We start from the raw sequence: 23,215 nt of genomic DNA on the forward strand, positions 1-23,215 counted from the left end.
CCCGTTTTCCAACATTTTACAGCTTCAGCATGAACAAATAATATAGTTTGCGGAATGAGAATTACAAACTTGATTATGTGGTTTGCAGAAAGCTTTCAGGCAGTAGAACAGAGATTCACATTCTAAAAGGAAGTGCTTTAGATCAATATTTTTATAAAGGCAGGTCCAGGCTTAAAAGAAGTATGATTCGCATTGAGCAATCAGATGTCGGACTCGGCCATCACAGGGATGTACCCTGAGAGCTGGCATCTACTAACACAATGGCCCAATCTAGTAATAAAAAATGGAGTGCTGTGTGCATCTGGACACAGGAGTTGGGCCTGAACTTTGGCCCAACTTACAGTGCCAGCCGGGCCCCACTGCTGCCAGGCCCTAAAACACTTGTCCTGAGTCTTCCACAATGTCGGCGACCCTGCATACAGTACTGCTGGCATTAACCTTGGGTCGTTTTGATTATTTAGTGCTACTCCCTGATTTATATAGTAGGATGTATGTATTAGCATTGCATATGTTAATGATAACTTGTTCAAACAACATTTCCGCTGCTTATTATTTGGGGAGGAAAAATATATTCAGATCCAGAAACAAGGTTTTTAAAGTTGTTTTTGTCATTTTTAGGAATTGTAAAATTGCTGAACAAACTGAAAGCAAAACTGAAGAAGTGATACAGGAATGTTTTGCGAAAAGATTGCACTAGCAGATCCACGTAGTTTTTTGTGTAAAAATTAAAATTGACATTTTCTTCCTGACAAATACTTAAAGCTGCAGTTCAGGCAATATCCTGCATGTGTGTTTTTTTTTTAATAAATCAGTTCTGTAGTAAGAAAAAATACTTTTAACATTTTCTGTTTAAAAAACAACAACTTTGAAAGACCAATTTTCTTGTATTCTATTTTAACAAGCCAAACTTTGCCGATCAATAGACGGAGAACGAATTGACCGGCAGCTATGCAGTTCTTTAGGTAATTAGAGATTGCCCACATGAAACTATTTAAGAAAAAAATTAATTAAAAAAAAAAAAAGACTGAACTGCAGCTTTAATTGTGGGAATAGTTGAGTAGTATTCTTATTTGAAGAAATATTACTGTAAATACACTTTTTGTGGGGGCTCTTAAAAAAATGTTTCATCTACTGTAGGACAGGCCTGCACAACTTGTAAAGAGAGAAGGGCTGAACTACTCCAAGGAAAACAGATTTGGGCCACACGGTTAAAATCATCATCATCATCATCATCGTCGTCGTCGTCGTCGTCGTCGTCGTCGTCGTCGTCGTCGTCGTCGTCGTCGTCGTCGTCGTCGTCGTCGTCGTCGTCGTCGTCGTCGTCGTCGTCGTCGTCGTCGTCGTCGTCGTCGTCGTCATCATCATCATCATCATCATCATCATCATCATCATCATATCTCCCCCAGCACCCCTCATCATCTTCATATATCTCCTCCAGCACCCCTCATCATCCTCATATATCTGCCCCAGCAGCCCTCATCATCCTCATATATCTGCCCCAGCACCCCTCATCATCAACCTTTGTGAGACTCACTCTTTATCACACCCCCATCTCTCCCCCTCAACCATACACAACACTCCCCCTCCACATGACACACAATACCCCCCTGCAGACCACACACATCCCACCCCCCTGCACCTCACCCTCCCTGCACCTCACCTCACATCACCCCCTGCACCTCACATAACCCCCCTGCACCTCACCTCACATCACCCCACTACACCTCACCCCCCTGCACCCTCCCCCTGTACCTCACCTCCCCTCCCCTGCACCTCACTTCCCCCCCTGCACCTCACCCCACCCCCCACATCTCCCCACACCCACCTCCCCCCTGCACCTCACCTCCCCCTTCCTGCACCTCACTTCCCCCCTGCATCTCACCTTCCCCACTCCTCTGCACCTCACCTTCACCCCTCCCCTGCACCTCACCTTCCCCCCTCCCCTGCACCTCACCTTCCCCCCCTCCCCTGCACCTCACCTTCCCCCCTTCCCTGCACTCACCTTCTCCCCCTCCCATGCACCTCACCTTCCCTGCACCTCACATTCCCCCTTCCCCTTCTCCCCCTCCCCCTCCCCTTCCCCCCTTTCCCCCCTCCCATGCACCTCACCTTCCCCCCCTCCCCTGCACCTCACCTTCCCCTCCTCCCCTGCATCACACCTTACTGTCCCACCTCACAGAGCAGGCAGGACTAGCACGCTCGCAAGCAGCGGGCACAGGATGTGCCACACGCATAGAGCGTGCTGTCCTGAGAGCAGGCTCGAGGGGGAGGAGGAGGTGGAGACCGGGCTCGCTGGCGGGCTCGCGGGCTCCCGGGCGGCGGGAGAGCGGTCTCCCGGGTGGGGTGAAAGTGGGCTCGCGGGGGGTGAAAGTGGGCTCGTGGGGGGAAAGCGGGCTCACGGGGGGGAGAGGGGGCTCGCGGGGGGGAGAGTGGGCTCGCGGGGGGGAGAGCAGGCTCGGGAGGGAGGAGGACAGGGAAAGCCGCCGCGGGCCGCACAATGAGTGCAAGCAGGCCGCATGCGGCCCACGGGCCGCGTGTTGTGCAGGCCTGGTCTAGAACATTGCTATTGGATAGAAAGGGGATAAGGTTTTGGAGAAAGAAGGGGACCGTGTAGGAAGGAAAAAAGGCGTGTGTTTCAATGCACGCACATTTTAAGTGAAACCTCTTTGTCTTTGTCACAGAAATTGTATTTGTGATGGTGATGTTTTTAATTAAAAATCAAAACACAATTTCAGTGACAAAACACAGTGTGACATAGAATGCACGTGCATGGCACTAATATAGTTATACTAACTGTGAATTCCACGTGTGTGACTCTGCGTATGTGACTCTACATGTGTGAGTGTAACTCTGCGTGTGTGTGTGTGACTCTATGTGTGTGTGTGACTTTGCGTGTATGTGTGTGTGACTGCGTGTATGTGTGTGTGTAACGCTTGACTGCCTGCAGACCTGGCCAGTCCCCAATACTGAGGTGGGTAAGGGTATATCATGCACCCACAGCAGTGAGGGCGTGCCCAGAGTGTGGTATGATGCGTTGCCAGGCCTGGTGAGAAAGGGTTAGCCTGATACTTGCCGTGTCCGGGGTGCCAGAGGTCCGAGGGTAAAGATCCGAAAGTCATAGGTTAGGGGCAGGAGAGAGCAGCGTAGTGAGGTCCAAAGCCGAGTCCAGGGAGTAGCGAGGTACACGAAGTCTAACGAGAGCCGAGATCAAATCCAAGGGTATCAAATGAGGGCAGGGACTGGAGCGAGAGCTGCAATACAAAAGAGAGCCAGGCATAGACCTCCGTACAACAAGAGCCACAGGAAAACTATGCAGAGCGAGGAAGGAGAGGGCAGACAGGAACTATAAATGCCGGATAACCAATGGGAGCAAGAGGCGGAGCGGGGGCTTGACTGAGCGGTCCCAGGGATAGGTTAGGATGCCTGGTGTGGTGTTCCCTAGTGGGAATAACCTCCAGCTGCTGGGAGGTGGAGCCTAGGCTGCAAGAGGAGTGTAGAAGAGGACGGGTGCGCAAGCCCTGTAACACACCGCGCGCGTGCCCCTGCAGCGTGTGGGCGGAGGCAGCATGTGCCGCGGAGGAGCGGCGTGGCGTCTGACTGGAGCAGGTAAGGAGCTGATGGGGAGGGGGCCTGGGACGAGCGGCAGTACTTGGAGCCAGGGTGATGGGGACCCGCTGTAAGGCGCGTGTCCCCCGATCCTTTACAGTACCCCCCTCTTGAGGATCGGACTCCGGACGATCTTCACAAGGTTTGTGAGGAAATTTCCGACGAAATTGTTTAAGTAGAGCTGGGGCGTGAATGTGAGGACAAGGTACCCAAGAACGTTCCTCCGGACCATATCTCTTCCAATGAACGAGGAATTGAAGTTTGCCCCTGGAAAGTCGTGAATCGAGAATGGACTGGACTTCAAATTCTTGTTGCCCCTGTATCACGACGGGGTTGGGTCTATGAGGAAGGTCCGAAAAATGTACATTCTGGAAGAAGGGTTTCAGGAAGGAAACGGGGAACACTGAGTGTATCCTCATGGTGGAAGGTAGCGAAAGCCGATACGCTACCGGGTTTATCCGTTCGAGGACCTTGAAGGGACCCAAGAATCTGGGGGCCACCTTCTGAGAAGGAGTTTTAAGCTTGATATTTTTAAAGGAACAATGAACTGGGGGGAAGGGGGAAGGGAACCCTCGCTATTGCTATAGTGTATGACAATGTGGTGCTACTATCTGGGGAATAATTAGAACATGAACAGGGAGAAACAGGACCCCACTGGAGAGCACTCAAACATGTAATGGAATCACAGTGAACTATCAATGGATGAAGTTAAGTGTTAAGTGAGGAATGAGTGATTAAAAATAATTTTATTTGGAGTACTCCACACTTAACACTTAACTTCATCCATTTATAGTTCACTGTGATTCCAATACATGTTTGAGTGTTCTCCAGTGGGGTCCTGTTTCTCCCTGTTCACGTATTTTTAGAGGAAAGCTAGAATCTGTCTCCAGGTTTATACTCCGGTGCCACCTGATGTCGCTGATCTGCTTGGGCCTTTTGTTTTTGGATGGCCCCTTGCAAGGCTTTTTGGATCCTTTTCCAGGAGACTTGTAAATTAGAAACTTGAATATCTGCTGCCAGTACACTAGATGGAAAGGGAAAGAGAGGAAGACTGCTAGGGTGGAACCCATAATTAATGAAGAAAGGCGACTCTTGCGTGGATTCATTCCTCAGCGAATTAATCGCGAACTCCGCCCAGTTGCCTTGAGATTCCGTTACGAAACATCTAAGATACTGCTCCAAGGTCTGGTTCATTCTCTCCGTCTGGCCGAGGAGAAGAGGAGGGATATGCCAAGTCTCTGAGAGAAAGCTCGCCAAGTCTACGAGAGAAAGCTCGCCAAAACTTAGAAATGAATTGTGTGCCCCTGTCCGAGACAATGGTGAGTGGAACGCCGTGTAGCCTGAAAATCTCTTTAGAAAATATGTCAGCCAAGGTAGCCGAATTGGAAGACCCTTGAGGGGTACAAAGTGCGTGTGCTTGGAAAATCTGTCCACTACTACAAGAATCGTATTCACCCCTTTAGAAGGTGGGAGTTCCACAATAAAGTCCATGGTAGTCCACTCAGACTACCGATCTGCATCGGTTCAGGAGCGTCCAACTCTGGGAAGGCCAAGGGAGGAGACCTAGGGGAAGCAGGCGTGGGCGGCATAAATCGGGGACGCTGGTGCTCCTGGCGTCTCTCTTGAATGCGCTGGTCCATCCGGATGCTGAGGGTAATGAGATCCCCTAAAGATGAGGGACGAGCGTGAGCTGCCAGGTCGTCCTTGAGGGATTCAGACAATTCCTGCCAGTATGCCGTGGAAAGGGCTTCATCATTTCACCGAGTCTACGCAGCGATTGTGCGGCACTCCACCGCATATATTGCAGCTGACCTGCGACCCTGGGATAGATGAAACAAGGAAGAAGCGGCAGTTTCCCTACGTGCTGGCGTATCAAAGACCTGCTTTAACTCTCGCCAAAATCTGGGGTAATCCTGCGTTATCTCAGATCTGTGTTCCCAGAGAGGCGAAGCCCAAGCGAGAGCGTCGCCCGTCAGCAGGGCTTAGATATAGGCCACCTTAGAGCGATATGTGGGAAACCGAGATGTGGACATCTCGAACTGGACGTCACATTGGTTCAAGAATCCCCGGCAAGTAAGGGGGTCTCCGGCATACCGGTTGGGTGGTGGGATACGTGGCTCCGAGACGCCCATTGGTACTGGGGCAGGAGGGGACGGTGCAGCTGGCGGGTCCTGCAGGGAAAGGTTTGAAAGCTGCTGTGCCATGGCCGTGACTTTATTGCTCAGGAATTGTCAGTGATCTATGAACACACTTTGGCCCACCTCAGGGGGGTCTGCATTTGGTGGGCTCTACATAATGTAACGCTTGACTGCCCGCAGACCTGGCCAATTCCCCAATACTGAGGAGGGTAAGGGTATAACACGCACCCACAGCAGTGAGGGCGTGCCCGGAGTGTGGTATGATGCGTTGCCGGGCCTGGTGAGAAAGGGTTAGCCTGATACTTGCCGCGTCCGGGGTGCCAGAGGTCCGAGGGTAAAGATCCGAAAGCCGTAGGTCAGTAGCACGAGAGAGCAGCGTAGTGAGGTCCAAAGCCGAGTCCAGGGAGTAGCGAGGTACACGAAGTCTAACGAAAGCCAAGTTCAAATCCAAGGGTATCAAACGAGGGCAGGGACTGGAGCGAGAGCTGCAATACAAAAGAGAGCCAGGCATAGACCTCCGTTCAACAAGAGCCACAGGAAAACTATGCAGAGCGAGGAAGGAGAGGGCAGACAGGAACTATAAATGCCGGAGAACCAATGGGAGCAAGAGGCGGAGCGGGGGCTTGACTGAGCGGTCCCAGGGATAGGTTAGGATGCCTGGTGTAGTGTTCCCTAGTGGGAATAGCCTCCAGCTGCTGGGAGGTGGAGCCAAGGCTGCAGGAGAAGTGTAGAAGAGGACGGGTGCGCGCGCGCCCTGTAACACTCCCGCGCGCGCCCCTGCAGCGTGTGGGCGGAGGCAGCGTGTGCCGTGGAGGAGCGGCGTGGCGTCCGACCGGAGTGGGTAAGGAGCTGACGGGGAGGGGGCCTGGGACGAGCGGCAGTACTGGAAGCCGGGGTGACGGGGACCCGCTGTAAGGCGCGTGTCCCCCAATCCCTTACAGTGTGACTGCATGTATGTGGGACTCTGCATGTGTAACATGCGTGTATGACTGCGTGTGTGACTCTGCATGTGTGTTACTCTCTTTACTGCCTGAGACTGCAGTATATCATGGGGAGGGAAAGAGTTTTCCTGCAGGGATTGCACCCATCTAAGATGGGTCCTACTGGAATAGAGGCGCTGTACCACAGATGAGAGCTTCGATCTGAAAGCCAGTCCTATCTATCCCCACTGACACCGGCGGACACTCAGTGTCCTGTAAGCCTAACAGGTGAGCAGCACTACACCAGTAACCAGAACCAAATCTCCCTTAGGGTGGGGGAAAAGGGGTTACATAAGTGTGCATTTATTTGTATGAATACAATTGACACTATGGATATTTCTCTTCTTCATTGAGAGCATCACATCTAGACATTGCCATCCCCTGAACCAGGAAGTGCCGATTTGTGTTTCAGAACCACATTTATGTTGTGATATGCTGGTTTTGAATTGAGAAAATGTGAGTCCCCATTCTACAGAATTGCATGTTAATTGAGACCCAGTTGAAGCATATTGCGCTATGTTGTGTCCATTTGCTTCATTTTTTCATATGGTGATACCTGCGCTCCCCAAACTTTCCAGTACATCCGTCTTCAGAGGAGAATCGGACCATTCTCCATAGGGTTGAGCTCACAATTTTTTACACTTGCACTTTATATCACATTGCTATTTAATTGTGCACTTAATTACACCTTCGTTGTGAGTTAATATTGTTATTTAACACTTTAATCCATCACATTTTATAAAGGAGCGTCTAAATATGACTTTTTTTTTTTGCAGTTTAAACAAACAGTTTCAGTACGATAATTCTTAGGGGAAAAAACAAGTAGTACGATCTTGCATTTTTTGACAACACTTTAAAAAATTTGTGTTTTTTCTTAGTGAATACCGTTTTGACACACATATAGTGCGGTAAAACAATGCAAAGTTGCTCGTTAATGCACTATTTTATCGAGGTTTACCGAATAGCCCCCATAGAGTCTACTATAACTGTGTATTGGTTCTGACATTATGCAAAAAAAAGTTTGAACTTTACAGGGCCACCAGTTAAACAGAATTGTGTTAGAGGAAATAATTTTTCTTTGTAGTAGATAGAGGCAGAACGTTACCTACATCCATTATATGATTGTCCAAAAATCAGTTGAGATTACAAACCCTTGATGCCTCCCAGCCTTGAAAACACCTGCCCTAGATAATAAATCATTATTAGACACCATCAAAACGTACAAAATTCAGTTACAATAAAGTTTATTGCAGGTGTGTGTACAACTGAAATGGTCAATTTCCTAAACAATCTACGAAGATCTCTAAAGGTTCTGTTTTGTCAGTTAAATTGTGTTTATTTTAAAGAAATTAACCTTTCTCAAGTTTTGCATTTTTTATTTACGTTGACAAATAATGATACGTAACTTTGTTATTGACTAAATTTGGATTTGAGTTACAACGGGAGAAAGGAAAAGTATATATTTCTGCAAATTATTTTGTATACAGTATATCTATATATACTATTCTGCATTTCCATCTTGGACTTGACAATAACAGTTCACTTTTTAGGCAAAATGTGCCAATCTTTTCCCTCCCTCGCTAGAAAGCACTTTCTTTTTCTACGGTTAATAATTCAGTAACTATGATTGATAAATAAAAAAAACCCCAAATATCTGAACCAAAAAAACAAAATTACAGAATAAAAACAAACAAAAAAATGCTGCTACTGTAATAAACATATATAGAAGTATTGTTGCATGTGTTATATTTTATTGTTGAATCTTGCTCACTATTCTATTGGGAAAATATAGAAACTATTAAGCACTTCTATATTTAGTGTTAACTTGTTTATTTTATTTTAACTACCCTTGGGAATTTAAAGCGGCAATCCATGCCGGCAGATTTGTTTTATATAAAAAAAAAAAAAATTATATAGCATTTAAACAAGGGGACTCTGGAGCAGAGCCATATTAATTGCAGCCCGGGGTCTCCCTGCTTACGGAGATACTTACCTCCAAAGTAAGTGCCAGTAGTCACTCTCCTCGGCTACAAGGGTTCACGATATGTCCGCTGTTCAAAGATTTTGTGCCCTGCGGAAACAGTAGGAAGCCGTGACATCATCGGTGTAGCTTCCTATTGGCCCATGTGAGGCGGGAGTTTTAAACTTTAAAAAGCCCTGCTTTCTCAGCTGAAGCCGCTACCGGTACCTACTTTGGAGGTAAGTATCTCCAGAAGCAAGGGGTCCCCAGAGCTGAAATTAACGGGCTTCTGCTCCGATGACCCCCTGCTTCAATTCTATATTATAATTGGAAGAAAAAAAACACCATAACAACCACCGGCATGGGTTGCTTCTTTAAGGAAACCATTCTAGGTCTAAAAAGAAAGAAAAGCAGTTTACTAATTGTATTCCTTGTCTGCCATCTTTATTTCTAGAATAAACTGGACTGCGTGGCTATGAAAGGGATGTTTGTCCTGTTCCTTCTGTGCACTTATGTTACTATGGCAAAAAGGGTCACCTGAAAAAGACACCATTATAGTGTTGATGTCCCTTTCAGTCTTCTTCAATGGTAGCATGCAGAGCACAACCAAAAGGTTGACATCCCTGCCAAATAAAGGTTTGAAATCAGAACTTAAAGATGCAGTTCTACTAACTCAGCCCCAAATTATTTTTACCTTAACTTACTTCTTTTTAAGCCTGATCCCACACCATGTTAAACTGATTGAAAATACTATGTTTTTAAAGGTGCTGATATTGTATACGTTTTTTAATTAATTTATTTATTCATTTATCAAATGTTTTACCAGGAAGTAATACATTGAGAGTTACCTCTCGTTTTCAAGTATGTCCTGGGCACAGAGGTATGATAACAAATAATACATGTTTACAAATACATAGTTACATTAATTGAGCAAGGTTATACATTATATATGAGACATTCCATGCACAGTAAGAGATAATATATGTTAAAGGTGTATGTAACAGTTACAGACTAGATTCAAATGTGAGTAGACTGGTGGAGGCTGTGAGAGTCTCCAGTAGATGGTTCCAGTTGTGAGGTGCACAGTAAGAGGAAGAGGAGCGGCCGGATACTTTGTTGAGCCTTGGGACCATGAACAGTGTTTTGGAGTCAGATCTCAGATAAGTGCTACATGTGATAGGGTTGAGTAGCTTGTTCAGATAGACGGGTAGCTTGCCCAGATAGTATTTGAAGGCAAGACAGGAAAGATTAACTTTGTGCCTAGACTCAAGTGATGACCAATCTAGTCCTTTGAGCATTTCACAGTGATGTGTGTTGTAGTTGCATTGGAGGACAAACCGGCATATTGAATTGTAAAGGGTATTACATTTGCTAAGGTGGGTTTGGGGTGCCAAGCCATATACTATGTCCCCATAGTATAATTGGCCTTAGCATCTGCTGTGTTATGCACTTTCTTAGGAGACTTAGGGAGGATTTATTCCTATAAAGTACACCTAGTTTGGCATAGGTTTTGGATGTCAGGGTATCAATGTGCATCCCAAATGTTAAATATGAGTCAAACCATATGCCCAAATATGTTAAACTAGTAACAGGAGCTTAGATGGTATTAGCGTTGGTTCTGATCTGGAGCTCATTCATTGGAAGCTTTAAAAATTTAGCCTAGTTCAAAAATACCATTGTTACAGTCTTGCCAGACACTAGAATCACAGCAAAACTCTCAAACCCTATGTAATATGCTGTATATTCTTGGGTATTTGTGGACTTTAAATGTCAAATGTAAACACTTTCCAGTGTATTCTGAATTGTGAAACAAATATTATAAATGGTAGAAAACCAGAAGTGGTACCAGAAGACATGGAATACAACTAGAGATGTGCAAAACGATCTCATGAGGATGTGAACCTTCATAATCTGTAGAGAATGTTACACTTAGTGGACTGCTAGTAACAAATCATTTGAACGCTTTCTCAATATAGCAATTGAGAGTGAATGGAAAATATTTAATGATAAGAATCTATGCGTGTGCTGCCTCAAGAGAGCAGGACTAAGAAGAAAGCACTGGTCAAACCTTCAATAAACAGAGTACAATGTGCATATATAGTACATGCTATACGAAAGTGTAACGATGTGCGGAACACGCCCCCTGCGGCATGTTCCTTCTTTACCTGTTTACTTCTGATCGCCGCCCTCTAGCTGGGAGTCAAAATCCTGTGTCTTTAAGGATTGTGAAGCAAGCAACGCCATCTTGCTTTCTGGCATATCCTGCCGTCTTCCTCCTGACAGGAAGTAAGCCTCTCTTTGACTTTCTCTTTGCATTTAGTCTTTTGCTGCCTGCCCTGGTGTCTGCTAGTACCCATCGCACACTGTTCCTGCCTGAACCTCCTTGGGACCTTTACTCTCCTTTTGGATTCCGGAAGACTGGGACAGTCACTCATATACTACTAAGGCTAGTTTACTGTCGGGTAGTGTAGGTACCTGCTTAGTAGGGTTCACCTTGACGTGGTAGCAGGCTTATAATTCCTTGGCCAATGGATTAGACTAAGAACCCTTATGTTATGTTTAGTTTCGCTGCACCTTACTGTTTCTGTCACTATGCCTTTAAGAAGTCTGGACGTTCTCCAAGAAGCAGTCCTTCCTGGATGTCACTGAGTGTTCTGCCACAAGCCCCTGGCTTGTTATCTTGTTACTACTCTGTTTTGTCCTAGTTCCTGTCTCCTGTGCTGAAGCGGAGTACTCTCCTTGTTTGACTTCAGCTCCCTGTTTCCTGAGACCGGCTGCTAGTCTCACGCAGCGGTCAGTTCCTGTCTCCTGTGCTGAAGCGGAGTACTCTCCTTGTTGACTTCAGCTCCTTGTTTCCTGAGACCGGCTGCTAGTGTCACGCAGCGGTCTGTTCCTGTCTCCTGTGCTGAAGCAGAGGTTTCCCCAGGTTTGTCTTCAGCTCCCTGGTTCCTGGGGCCTGCTGCTCATTCTCTATTGCAGAGGCCGTGTTCTGGTTCCTGCGCTGAAGTGGAGGATTTTCCAGCCTGCTCAAGACTCTTGCGCTGAAGCACTGATCTACCACTGCTGCCAGGCGGTGTGCCCACTCCGGTCTACCTATCACATCCTGAGACCAGTACCATGGGCCATGGTCGCCGCACGCGCAGAGTCCACTCCCGCGCTCACGCTCCTAAGCTGAAGCGGGGAACTCCTGACTACCTGTTGCCAAACTCCTGCTTGAACAACATTTACCCTGATGTCTCCAGTCATGACCCTGGCTTGTCCACTGACGATGCTGCCTTCTCCAGTCCTGACCCTGCTACGTACGACTACGAACTGCGCAATCCGGATCAGCCTGGACGGTCTAAGGTCGGTGCTTTTACAACCCCACCTCAGCCACGCGGTCCGACCCAGGTTTGTGGCGAGCACAACTGTGACAGTATGCTCAGCCCAACAAACAGACCCCCAGAGGTGTCCCCGCCTTCCTCCATGTTCCATGCCATGTTCGTGTCCATGTTCCTAGTTCCTGGTTCCTGTGCCCCTGTATCATTGGGAGATCCTTCTCTGGATGTTACCTTGTGCTGTGGACTCCATGCCCTTGTTCCATGTTCCTGGTTTCCGTTTCCAGACTCCTGTGCTGAAGCGTTGGCTTCTCGCAACCCCCGCGTTGGTGCCTGAGAACGCGCGCACTCCCGCTCTGCTGTCAGAGCATGCGTGCACATGCAGCTGGATCACTCATGTCTCTAAGTAGGCACCGCACCTCCGGACACGTCGCTCATTCTCATGCGCGCGGCGCGGTCACGTGACTCCGTGCGCCGATCCCCAGCTGCGCGGCAACTTACTCCCTTCGTATCCCCTGTGGCCTCCACACCTTGCTACCGGGTCCTTCCCTTTCTCCCTGCGCTCGTGAGGAGAGCACAAGCGTGACATTATGCTCGGCCAAACAAACGGACCCCCAGAGGTGGCCCCGCCTTCCTCCATGTTCCATGCCATGTTTGTGTCCATGTTCCTATTTCCTGGTTCCTGTGCCCCTGTATCGTTGGGAGATTCTAGTCCCCCCTAGTCTAGTAAGGATTGTTCGAAGTCCGATCCTGAAGGGGGGGATACTGTAAGGAATCGGGAACACGCCCCCTGCGGCGTGCTCCCTCCTTACCTGCCGCATCTCAGTTCCCGCTCTCCTTATAGAGCATGCACGCACCCGCGGTTCCCTACTCGTACCACGGAGCCCGGCCACCCCCGGTCGCGTCACACATTCTCTCACGTGTGGCGCGTACACGTGATGGCGTGCGCCGCCCTCCAGCTGCGAGTAAACTTCACGCCCCCTTGTGGCGTATTCTCTAACCATGCCTAGTTTCTCTGATGTCTCTCTGTATGGCATGCACCGTCCTCTAGCTGCGAGTCAAGATTCCCTGTTGATTCTCTGTGTGGCGGGTGCTGCCTCTAGCTGCGAGTCTTCCTTCCTATGCATCGCTGCCCCTTAGTCTCTTGGATCACTCGGAGTTCGATCCTTAAGAGGGGGGTACTCTAACGATGCGCGGAACACGCCCTCTGCGGCGTGTTCCTTCCTTACCTGTTTACTTCTGATCGCCGCCCTCTAGCTGCGAGTCAAGATTCTGTGTCTTTAAGGATTCTGAAGCAAGCAACGCCATCTTGTTTTCTGGCATATCCTGCCCTCTTCCTCCTGACAGGAAGTAAGCCTCTCTTCGACTTTCTCTTTGCATTTAGTCTTTTGCTGCCTGCCCTGGTGTCTGCTAGTACCCATCGCACACTGTTCCTGCCTGGACCTCCTTGGGACCTTTACTCTCCTTTTAGATTCCGGAAGACTGTGACAGTCACTCATATACTACTAAGGTTAGTTTACCGTCGGGTAGTGTAGGTACCTGCTTAGTAGGGTTCACCTTGACGTGGTAGCAGGCTTATAATTCCTTGGCCAATGGATTAGACTAAGAACCCTTATGTTATGTTTAGTTTCGCTGCACCTTACTGTTTCTGTCACTATGCCTTTAAGAAGTCTGGACGTTCTCCAAGAAGCAGTCCTTCCTGGATGTCACTGAGTGTTCTGCCACAAGCCCCTGGCTTGTTATCTTGTTACTACTCTGTTTTGTCCTAGTTCCTGTCTCCTGTGCTGAAGCGGAGTACTCTCCTTGTTTGACTTCAGCTCCCTGTTTCCTGAGACCGGCTGCTAGTGTCACGCAGCGGTCTGTTCCTGTCTCCTGTGCGGAAGCGGAGGTTTCCCCAGGTTTGTCTTCAGCTCCCTGGTTCCTGGGGCCTGCTGCTCATTCTCTATTGCAGAGGCCGTGTTCTGGTTCCTGCGCTGAAGTGGAGGATTTTCCAGCCTGCTCAAGACTCTTGCGCTGAAGCACTGATCTACCACTGCTGCCAGGCGGTGTGCCCACTCCGGTCTACCTATCACATCCTGAGACCAGTACCATGGGCCATGGTCGCCGCACGCGCAGAGTCCACTCCCGCGCTCACGCTCCTAAGCTGAAGCGGGGAACTCCTGACTACCTGTTGCCAAACTCCTGCTTGAACAACGTTTACCCTGATGTCTCCAGTCCTGACCCTGGCTTGTCCACTGACGATGCTGCCTTCTCCAGTCCTGACCCTGCTACGTACGACTACAGCCTGCGCGGTCTAAGGTCGGTGCTTTTACAACCCCACCTCAGCCACGCGGTCCGACCCAGGTTTGTGGCGAGCACAACCGTGACAGAAAGAAATATGAAAGAAATATGAAAGAAATATGTGTACGTTTTATTATATTCACACCAGGGAATTTGTGCTCCCACAGTTTACCTCTACAGTATGGTAACTATGTTACTGGCTTTGGCCAGATTTTAATTGCACTACTCGCATAAACTTATGCTTTATTTAACCCCTTCAGGGCTTTCACACATTTTTTCACCAGTCCATGGGATAATTATTACATATATTCAGTGTAGGTACCTATATACGGTTATGCCTTGTTGTGGCATGCAGGCTTATAAATACTTTGGCCAAAGGGTTTAACCAAATAACCCTTTTACACGAGATTATTATTTTATTTTAGCCTAGTTGGTAGGAGCGCAGGAATCGTTCTTTTTATTTCTCATATAAAGGTAGCTTGCTCTTGGAGCTGCTTAGGTAAACAGGGTATTCATCAAATACTTTTCCATATGTAGCCACGTCTGTCTTTGAATTGGTTTGCTTACACTTAGCTTCCTTAAACTAGGCTTGGCTGTACAAGCTTTATAAATAAGGATTACGTTTTTCGGTTTTACCAGAGAAAACACTGGCACCAAAGAATCATTGGAGTTTTCCCAGTAAAGTCCAAAGAAATGGGAGAAAATATAGGAATTTTATTTAACTGCCAATAATTTTGATTGGTGTAGTGTCCTAACATGGTACTCTTCCCACGCCCTTTACATACAGGCCACGTGGGTGTGGGAATGCAAGTATCCATGTGAAAGAAGGCAGCAGCAGCATCATATGATGCACCACACAGCCACAGGAAGGAGGAGGAGAAGGAGCCAGGAGCATGGTAACCAGGTACTGCAACCCCTGCCATCAGCACACAACCCCCGGTACTTGAACCCTTTCCCCCAAAACCCCAATCACCACCGGCATATCAAATCTACCCCATCCCCATTACCATGTCAGGTCATATCTGCAATATGCTAATAAACATTGATGTATGTGTGGTAAATAATGAGAAAGCTTACATAAAAGGATACAGTTTTTTTGCAATTTTTTATTGTTACATATTATTTAAACACTGAAACCCCAGATTTCTTGCATATGGAAACATTTTTAATACTTAAAATAAACAATGATTTAAAAACAAAATTAAAACCGAAAACAAGAATAAATATTTATAATGCAACAGGTTGAAGCTTCAGGATTTCGGAAGTCAATGTACATTAACAAATGCTCATTTGTAAAGTCACCAGGAATGTAGATATTTGCAGATAAAGCACGGTGTTGTGTTTTACAGACTGGAACAGTTGTGGTAGAGACATGAAAAGTGTCTTCTACCTTCAAATAGAACAGGGGTGGCCAGCTCCAGTCCTCAATGGGCCACATACCGGTCAGGTTTTAAGGATATCCCTGCCTCAGCACAGGTGGCTTAATCAGTGGCTCAGTCGTGATTGAGCCACCTATGCTGAAGCAGGGATATCCTTAAAACCTAAACTGTTGCTGTCCCTTGAGGACTGCAGTTGGCCACTCCTGATACAGAGTATTCACTAGAAAGGAGAAGAGAACACACAATGCACCAATCTAGTGCAGTACCCTTTATTAGTTTAAGAAATCTTGTAGGTTTAAAATTGAACATTCACGTGTCAGTACTTTTAACAAAAGCACAAGTAAAAAGCCATACTCTGTATGATGACTGGATTCAGACCTGGATTTTTTGCGCCGCATACACCCCTGCCTCTTGGCTTGTCTCCCACCTAGGACATCAGGATCTCTTCCGTCTCCTCGTTTTCTCGCTCCCTGCGAGTGACACATCTGTAACGTCACTCCTTGAACGATTCGTAAGCCTCGCTTTCTTCGTTAGAGGCAAAATCAGTTGAGATCGAAGGATGTTACCACTGCTTTAATTCAGCATAAAAGTAGCTTCATTGATGAAAGTTAGTCAGAATGCTCATCATCGTCAAGGGGATGTCCAATTACACATACACATTATTTAAATCATTAAGAATTTAAAGAGATAAGCGCCAATACATTAAAATATACAAAGAACAATAATGACAAAAATAATAATAAAATTGTTACAAAAAATCTGACTAATTACATTCATCGTTTAAGTCCCCTTTCTTTATTGAAACATGTTTATTACAAAAGAAATTAGGAAACATTTTAAAAGTTCAGTTAACTATCAACATCATAAAGTAGACGATTGGCATATTTCTCTTCACATTGGGCTGGCTTCTAAAAAAAAATGAAGTTATTTAATTTTTTTTTTTAATTGAACCAAACAGTGACTTGTTACTTGTCTGAAGAAGTCTTTGCGAATGGTAGAATGCCTGTTCAATCTCACAGGAATTTGTCTCTTTTTCAGAGAGCTAGAAACAATCTTGGAGGAGGCCAAAGCAGCGAAGCAGACATGTCAGATCTACCTTCAGCAGCGGACGTACTGTGCGCAGGAAACCCTTGTTTATATTTGACCGCCTGCCCAGGGATCAGATGACATGTGCACAACTTATGAAAGAGAGGAGCACTTTCCACTCAGGACACACACCTTTTACTGACAGTAATGAATGTGTCTACTCGCTCTTTGAGTAATACTGAATATTCTGTTTTGTCGAAAGGTTTATGATTTTGTCCAACTTCTTTTCCTGATTTCACCACAAAACAGTCAGAATGTTGTAAATGTTATCGGAAATTACATTTGAAAGTTTATTATGCTTCAACTGCTCAGTAGACTACACTCTTCCTCAGAGGTTTCTAAATTTAAGACAACCCTTCAGTCAGTACCAGCCTTACCTCATGCAGGGGCCCAAGATTGCATGCTGGCTTCTCCAACAGTGTCATTACGTCACAGCGGTATGTGATGTTGCGTTGTTGTCATGGCAACACGTCATCATGTGATGTCGGGTCGCCATTACAAAAAAACGCTGCAAGAGGAGGGGTGATGCTGCCACTCTGGAGATGGTAATACACCCCCCCACCACCACCACCACCACCCCAGACACCTCCTTACACACACGCACACAACGCATGCACCTACCATGTTGTGAGCAGCAGAGCAGTGCTCTTGCACCAGCCCGGGGACTCCCCAGCTCCTTCCTCCAATTCCCATTTCTCCTGTCTGGCGGAAGTTGGATCCTGGTGCCAATAGGAGGAGGGAGAGGAGGGAGCATGGGGCCCTCCAAAGGCGTGGGCCTTGCTCACCTTGCCTTAAGGCCGGCTCTGCAAAATTGAGTCTCTGATCAAATTGATAAACAATTGTCATCAAAATCTACTTTTATTGCCTCAAGTCCATATATATAAACTTTTAATCAAATATTGATGAAATAAGTTGAATAAATTCTGTGTTAATCAACACTGTGTTCCAATAAATACCATAGTAATTTATCATATGCGGAAGACGAGTGCTACAAACATTGTCTGATCATTCAATTACAATAGAAGCAGCAGATAAAGGTGGTAGAGTAGTGGTGCTTAACACCATAGATTATATAGCAAAGTGTCAAACTTGCGATAGAATTTAGAAAAACTATCCTACTCATCTCTAAACTAATGCTACAAATATTTTTTTTGAAGTGAAACTTCTTTAGCGGCGTGAATGTAGTTTATTGGAGACGGAAGTCAGTGGTGACGGAAGTTACATCACTCCTGGCAGAAGAGGCTGTGAGTGTTGTCAGCTTCCACCAGGAGGAGTACTGCTGGACAGACGGAGACACACACACACACACACACACTGCTGAACACCGCCTCCCTCTACCTCTGCCGGGGGGAGGAGAGATAGGGGCTGGCTCCGGGCCGGGGACTCAGACAAAGACAGACTGCACAAGATCCTCTCCCCTTGCTGCCCCCCCTCCCTCGCAGACTCACCACCGGCTTCTCCAGACTGCACGGCTGGGAGAGCCTGCTTGAGATTACCCCCTCAAACACACACACAGAGACACACACACACACGAGGTTAGTATAAATATAGAAGTTCAAATAGCTAAAACAGGATGTGTGATGAGCACGCACGTTCTAAGACAAACTTATTTGCGTTTTGTTACTGAAATTGTGTTTTGATTCTTAATTAAAAAAATTACTATCACAAATACAATTTCTGTGACAAAAGACGAGGAAGTTTCACTTAAAATGCACACACACTTTTTTTTACAAAGTAAAACAATTGGTTTTCTAATAGAGAATTATGTTTTTGGGAAGTTACATTTTCTATATTTACTTTTTCCAACTTTATTCTTATCAACAGACAGTGGGGTTATATTCTGTTCATTTACTGTATCATTACATTTTCAGGGGCTTCTTTAATAAATATGTAGATAAAAAAATATGACATAAACACACACCCCGCCCAAACTTCAACCATTTTACAGTCCTATTCAGGATTTTCCTAACCTGTATTGACTCAAATTTTATGACTGTGTAGCAGCTGCATAAATAGTTATTAAATTCCAAACACTCATAAAATTGGAGCAACTGATTACTGCGTCTTGTAATTTGGTGGAAACGTTGGGTAAATTCAACTCTGTAAATGTACATTATAGATGTCAGATCACTTCAGCAAAAATTGAAAAATCAGCATTAATTGCTAAAAGGCAGAACTGGACCATACTAAAATGTGTTAGAGAATGTAAACTAATGTCACATGAAAGATCCCAGAAAAGCAAAAAACGTCAGATGATTTTCGATGAGCTGTTATATATCTTCTCATCAAAGAAAAAATAACAACATCAAGGGAACATTATGGATCTTTCTGAAATGTAATGAATTTACACTGCTCTGGAATCACTATCTTCTTATAATGTTCCAAATTGTTTGTTAGAACACTGACTTTGTCATGTTATATATTTTGACTAATGTGTGTGTGTGTGTGTGTGTGTGTGTGTGTGTGTGTGTGTGTGTGTGTGTGTGTGTGTGTGTGTGTGTGTGTGTGTGTGTGTGTGTGTGTGTGTGTGTGTGTGTGTGTGTGTGTGTGTGTGTACATTATTTAAGTTATGGAGGATGGAAAGGAGACTAAACTCCTTTTGAAAGGAGACTCCACCGTATAGCATATAAAAATATTACTTGTGAGCACATTCACATGTCTTAGACTCACCATTGCAGACCTGTCTAAGACACGTGAATGTGCTCACAAGTAATATATATATTTATAGCAAATAAAAAGATCACTTGTGAACACATTCACATGTCTTAGGCAGGTTTGCAACCCTGCCTTTCAACCATTATCCCCAGCATACAGTGCTTCCACTGCAGCAAGGGATTCTGGGAAATGACATGCAAATGAGCACACAATGTGTCACCTTTTGTCTGAAAATCCATTGTTACATAGAGCCCACATAAGCTAATGCTCGCTATTAACACAGCTTTAAAAGCACAGCATGGGAATCATTTGCAAAGCCAGAGAAACCATTCACAAATATGTTTCAACCTTAATGGGTATCATCAGTGTGAGGTTGGTTGTACTGCTGGCTTTGCATTTTCAAGACTGTAGAGTTTATATATTAAGGTTGGCAGACGTCCATATATAAAGGATTGTCCCTTATTTCATTGACTTGTCCCATTGTCCAGGAAAGGTCTTTCGGGACACATACATATGGAGTGCTTGGTTCGGGCACTCTCTCTTTGTGGGTCCCATAGAGAGCACCCTCTTCCGTGCCGCAGAGACCCAGCAACCAGACTTAATGGCCCTTCGGATTAACATAGCAGGGGGTCCCTGTGTTTGAATGGGACATGCACTGTGTGAATCCTACTGGACTTCACCTGTCTGTAAGAGACGCGCACTAAGGGGACTATTCAGTAAGCGTCGATAAGGCACTTATTGACCACTTATTGGCCAAAACGGCTACTCATATTCAGTAAGACTCAATAAGTGGGCGATAACGGCCTGTATCGCCAAAAAATCTTATGACCAAAATCAAATCACTGATTGAGCGGCGATAAGCCACTTATCTATAATTTTTGGAATGATCATAAACTCGTGCGATTCTAGTAGCCGCAATTAGCTTATCACTGTCAATCGCCGCCCTAAAAAGGCGATCTTATCCCCAAATCAATACGCCTCAAAATTTTGGCAGATTGGTGGGGAGATGCGTCGATGAGCGGCAAAAAGTGAGGACAGAAAAATGTTGGCCTTTTTCCTGCATAGGATTGATGCCGGGGGTCTCCGGAGCTGATACCCATTAATACCAGAACCGGAGACCCCCGGCATGCATCCAATGCAGGAAAAATGCATTTACACCAACTTCATTACCATAGCGGCTAACCGCTAAGGCAATGAAGAGGTTAACCACCCGTGCCAGGCTTATTGTGGCTATCGAGGGTGGGTGAAGGGGATATTTGGCCCTTAGTGGCTGTTTAGGCATTGCGGGGGCGTTGCGGGGGGACTTAACCCCTTCATTACCTTAGCGGTTAATTCCCCTAAGGTAATGAAGGGGTTAACCCAACCGCTACCCAGCCAGGAGGCCTAAGCACCCACCCCGGACTGACTATACCCATCCTGTGCCCATTGAGTAGTATAGTGGTACACCATACCCATATTATAATAATATGGGCATGATAAGCCTCTATAGCACTCAATGGACCCCTAATCACAATACATTAATGCACCAGACACACAATAATAAAACATAACAAAACTCCAAAAAAAACACATTTCACTAAATAAAAACAAAAGCCAGCTAATCCAATGAATACAAGCAATAACAACATCAACAATGAATTCATTAAACCATTAACCAATCAAACCAATTAATTACTAAACCAACTCGAAATTAGTAGTAACATTAACCAATGAAACCAATAAATTTATACAACATTAATGAATTAATTGAAACATTAAACTACAAAGGAATACATTTTAAAAATATCTGAAATAACCATTAAACGCATTAGCTAACATAATACATCATTAACTAAAAACGAAAAACAATCGCAAACATTTGATTTCAATCAAGTAGAAAAAGACCAAACAATGACATCCACATAATAAACTGTAATTAAAAAAAGCAGCAATACTAAGCCAGAAATGCCCCCCAAATATTGTCATAATAATGTACTGATCTGTACCCTAAAGTGGTACAGATTAATATATTATCAGTCAATGTGTCCCCCCCAAAAAAATAAAAAAACACATCCAATGAAAAAACCTGTAAAAAAATAAATTTACAAACATTCAATATATTACTTGCCATTAGAAGCGCTGGTCCTCCTTCTCACGGGGAAACAGAAAGCTCATGTACCTTGAAGGCCTCCAACAGCATCTGATGCCATCCGCCATGAAGATCCGGATCAGGTACCCAAATCTTCTTTTTTCTTTCTTTAATCACCTTCTTCTATCTTCATCTTTCACAAATTCTTGATCTTCTCTATCTTATATCTTCATCTGTCAATCATAAAACCCCATGGTAGATCACAACCGATGTTGTATAGTCGTCTTCTTGGGCTCAAATGAGGCGTCACGGCCTTAAATAGGGCTTGTGACGTCACATTTAGCCTCAAACTGGTTTAATAGCCATCTGATTGGCTGTTAAAACAATGTTTTTTTAATGACGTCACTTAAAGGGAATGATGCCAGCTAATGAGAGTGGCTGTGCTTCATTTGCCTTTAAGATGACGTCACTAAATCGAAGATGGCCGGCGTCACATGGTATTTCAGCCAATGAGATCGTGGGAACTAAATCCCCAATCTGATTGGTTGTTGCATACCATGTGTATACCTAAAATGGTTTAACCAACTATTAATACACTCCTACACTACTGATTTGAGCCAGTAGTTATCTTGGACTAGGTTACCATCTATAAAATCAATTCTAATATAAGTTGTTGTGTGTTTAATCCATTGTAATCTTGTCCATGTTGTCCTTTCTACCCCTAGGTGTCTATGCCCTAATGGCTCTCAGATACAGTCATACTTTTTAGATTCCAGCTATCATTGTTCGTTCACCCAGGAAAATGAGCTACATTACCTAAGGTCTACTATGCAGAGGTATTTGGAATGACTTCTGGGTTGACAGACAACCATTTCATTTATCTGGCCTTAACTGCTACCCAATTTACTGAACTTTGTTCAATACTAGCGTGCTGCGCTTTTATAAACAATATTGACTCAGCAATTAGAAGCATGTCTCGCCGCCAGACCCGATATCAAAACGGGATTGGCGCAAACTAACAAGACACACCCACGGAGAAGTATACAAAAACACCATAGATGCGTCGCATTTTAGCTCCTCCCCCTGATGGAGTATGTTCAACATACGAAACGTGTGTAGGGTAATGACATCATGACGGTTGCGTCTCAGAGGGTGTCGGTTCGTGTGATGCGTGCTGTGTAACCTGCGGCTGGTAATGTAGCATACACACCTGGGCACATCAGGTTGTATTAGTGGCTTATTTGTTGCAAAACCGCTGGTTCAATACTCAACATTTGGCAACTATTTACTGCCAACATTACTACTCTGCAAGGACACATTTAGGATACATTTATCATCTGCGCATTGCCATTCACTGAGTTGTATTCTCAAGTGTACCGTTCCTGCTTATTTCCGATCGTTTCTATGCTATCAAAAACGGACAGGCATCCTAAGGACACCTATTGAAGGCCCCGGTTCCTGCGCATGCGCGTTACACTCCGCACCACGCCACCACACGTGGAGGACAGGAGAGTGAACAGAGACAGCCCCAGCGCGCGGGTCTGATCTCTCAGAACTGAGATTACCCTTCATACTTCCTATGTGATGCCCTACTCCTGTGATAGACACCAGAATCGGGGATTATTAAAGAAATTTTATATGTAAGTTACTAATTTTATTATTTGTTGCTAATACAATATCTATCTCTCATCTTGGTGCGCTTTTGTGTTTTTTCTTGTTTTGTCTAACACTATATTAAGTGTGATG

General features: G+C 45.4%; 1 long non-coding RNA gene across 2 annotated transcripts in view; it reads left to right on the forward strand.

Moving 5' to 3' along the window:
- LOC142471050 (uncharacterized) overlaps positions 1-17,783 on the forward strand; it is a 64,031-nt gene extending 46,248 nt beyond the window's left edge. For both annotated transcript variants that reach the window (XR_012789362.1, XR_012789361.1), the window contains one exon: positions 16,699-17,783. This is a non-coding gene — a long non-coding RNA (uncharacterized LOC142471050). The remainder of the gene's footprint in view (positions 1-16,698) is intronic.
- Positions 17,784-23,215: the final 5,432 nt, after the last annotated feature.

The sequence above is a fragment of the Ascaphus truei genome, chromosome 1, assembly GCF_040206685.1.
Source record: "Ascaphus truei isolate aAscTru1 chromosome 1, aAscTru1.hap1, whole genome shotgun sequence".
Classification (NCBI taxonomy): domain Eukaryota; kingdom Metazoa; phylum Chordata; class Amphibia; order Anura; family Ascaphidae; genus Ascaphus; species Ascaphus truei.